Source organism: Pinus tabuliformis, chromosome Q (genome assembly GCF_031772625.1).
Source record: "Pinus tabuliformis cultivar Carrire ecotype Pingquan chromosome Q, CPIR1, whole genome shotgun sequence".
NCBI classification, from domain to species: Eukaryota; Viridiplantae; Streptophyta; class Pinopsida; order Pinales; family Pinaceae; genus Pinus; species Pinus tabuliformis.
This window is the reverse complement of record NC_142296.1, coordinates 835,674,697-835,678,068: the sequence shown is the minus strand read 5'-3', so window position 1 is coordinate 835,678,068 and position 3,372 is coordinate 835,674,697.

Genomic DNA, 3,372 nt, shown 5'->3' with positions numbered 1-3,372 from the left:
AAGTTTCACTCAAAGCAGTATGGGGGGATGCAAGAACCAAGTTTCTGCATCAAGAGACTAGTGTGATGTCTTCTAGCGCATTGGATCTGCACTCACACAGATCAATAAACTCCTAGGGCACGTTACTGCAACTTAGTTAAAGTGGCCTTCAGACCTTCCTGAAGGCCCACGATTAGTGCTTGCAAACCTTTAACCGTCAATTCTCCTACTTACGCGCATCAGAAAGAAATCCTAAATTGGAGTTCACATAGATCTACTTAAGTCGTTAGAAAACCTAAGAGAAAATCACCAAAATCTTTGCGGAAGTGGCTAAGCATTCATTTCATATATTACTAAGATAAATTCAATACAGTCACGTAGCATTTAATTAGTAATTCATAATACATGTCATTTATTCGTAGCATATAACATTAACGGAGATAAATAGAAATACTCAGTAATTCTTCGGAAAATTGTCTTTATTAATCTTCAATTCACTGATTACAGACTCAAACTTCCTTGTGCACACAGCTGCAGGGGTTCACGCACCCAGACGCGAACTCTACTTAGGCCTCCGCGCACTCAACTGTGGAGCCTTCCTTTCTCTACCTAGGCACAAGAAGCAGAGCCTTCCTGCCCAAGACTCTTTGATGAACCCAATTCTCTATATAAGTTTTTTCTTTCTCTCGCTAAGACTCACTATTTATAGACTTTTCCATACAATGCCATGGTTCGCGAACCATGGGTGAATGTCAAAACTGACTCAAACTTTACTTAAAACAAGGGGTTAAGCCCCTTTGACTCTTATTCATCTACGTGTTGTTCTTCCACAAATCGCGGAGACTTTACATCTTTTACAAAATTGTATACAAAAAGTGACTAATTAATTTCATTCTGCCCTAAGGGACCCCATCCCAATAGGCCCCCAACGCAAAGATCGTGACTCGCCCTCGAGTCACTCAGCGAGTTGTTCGACATTTTGGCAAAGTTTGTTGAATGCCTTGGCCAATAATTGTAGCTCCGATGTACTCGGTTATGTTGCTTGCTAGATCTCCTAGACCAGTTTCTCTGTGGTTGGTCTCTCTACTGCTAGCTGTGTAGTCCGTTGTGTCTATTGCATAGCCTTCAGTTTCTCAAGAATGGTATGTGAGAATTGGTTGGCTTCCTCTGTCCAAGGCTGAAGTCGTGCGCTGAGCACAAACTTCTTCTTCTGCAATTTCTAAATGTGCAGCAATTTTGCCTTACCTTCCTGTAAGCACACGAAATGCTGGACTGGAGCCAACATCCACGTTGTCGCGCTGATTTCATCATACTGTTGCTGTGCTTCCTTAAGATCCGTACTTAATTGTTGCAGCGTAGCATCCTCCTGTAATGTATCCCATTGGCCCAATGCCTGAGTGAAGAGCTTGTCGTATCCTTGAACAACGACATCTAGCTGAGCAGTGGATTATTTAATCATCGCGTTCCTTTGTGCTCGAACCTCCGGCGATGTGGTCGCTGCAACTTTAACTGCAACTCAGTTATCTGCATCCTGAGGTCGAAATTTGCCTTGTCAACCTTCTCCTTCAAGGCGTGCACCGCAGCAACCAATTTACTTACCTTAGTTGAGGCCTTTGCGTCATCAGGGATACCCAACTCAGGTATGTATTTGCAGATCTGCTCGATCGCTGTGACCAGGTTTTGACGTTGTGTGCGTAACTCCTCCTGCTCCTTCAGGGCTTATGCCTCTTCTACGAACAGTTGTTGATTGTTGACTTTGAACTCACTAACGGCAATGAGTGTGCATTGTTCTTTGATTTGTAGCTCATTAGCGACCCCCTGATGTAGTGCATGAAGGGACTCAAGTTGTAGTGCAACAAGATTCAATCCCATGTCTTTCACTTTGTGAAGCAACGCACTATGCTCATCCGACTCCACGCGGACTGACCCTTCAGGAAAAGGAAAGACTTTAACGTCCTGAGGTTAGTCAATCTCTGATACTACATGCTTTCCCTGTGTCAGGCTTCCGTGCACACCGCTCGCCTTCCCGATATCTACCTAAATTCTATTTGACTGGATTTGTAGCTCGCGTAGATCCTCTTGCACACTCCTGAGCGTCTGCATGTATTATTGCTCCAATTTTTGCAACACCTATGTCGTTGTGTCCCGGCTTTTGTCGCCGATCTCATCGAGATCGCCCTCTATCAGCATCATGGGATCAACATGCATCTACTTATCAGGGTTTTGTTTCTTTCGCTGCCTGCCTTGTTGCTCCTATGCGTGCTTCTTTAGGATGAACGTAGTGGTTTGCTCCTCATCGCCACCTCCTCCTTGCCCTAACAACTCTTGCTCTTCAGTGTGGTGGGATGCAGACTTCTGCCCGCGCTTTGTCAGCACGCTCCTTCTCCATGCAGGCCTTCTCTGCAGTTGTTGTAGCGACCTCTTTCTTCTTTTTCGCATCCAATGTGCACACAACTTTCTTGGCGACATCCTTTCTCTTCCGCACAACAGAGCTTTCTGTGCATGTGCTCGTTCCTACATCTAACTTCGTATGCGTGCAAAATTCCTGCGGCCAAAGTCCCACAACTTCCTGGAGATCTGTATTTGTCACCATATAAGGCAACGAGTGCCATTTTTTCTCAGGGTCTTTGTGCGCTTTGATCAAGACCTATGAAAATCGACTTTGAATTCTGCATAAGCCAATAGTTGTGCGTACCAGGTGGGAGACAAACTCAGTTGCTAGTTAACTGCCATATGCATATACATCTCCATCAAAACCCAAAAGATCTTTGTCACCTTAACATGCTTTGGATCTTTTGAGGCCCATAACGAGGCAAACCGTGCTACCTAGGGAAATTCTTCTTTGTGCGGAGGAAATTGGCTATCCTCCGGTAGCTTCGAGGCAACCAAAACAATCAATAACAACAACCGAGTGTAATGAAATGGCTTGCTCTCATCTTGGGCCTCATGACAATTCGCGAAGAACTCCTGACATAGATACTTGGCCCAGTTGTACTGAACCCCCTTCTCACATTGAGATGTGAGCGATATGACTGGCGCCGAAACTTCATCCACGTGACATTTTCTCATTACCTTACCTGCTAGAATCTGGGCAGCCAACTGTATCGTCAGGTCTGATATGGAGGTGATAGAGTACACGCGTGACTTTTTTATCAAACCAAACTCCTTCATTTTATCTGCCAACTCTTTCTCTTCGGTTTTTCCTCCAAACTCCTTGGCAGGGTTCGTGCCTTTGTAGGGTAACTTAGTGATCCTGTGGATCAACATGTCAGTGATAGGGATAGGCTCTCCTAGCCATAGGCACTCATCATGCACCAGCGCGAGGAGATGATGCACACATACCGTATTAATGGGGGTGCGGTGATAATGCGGCACCAACAACAGATTGAGCAA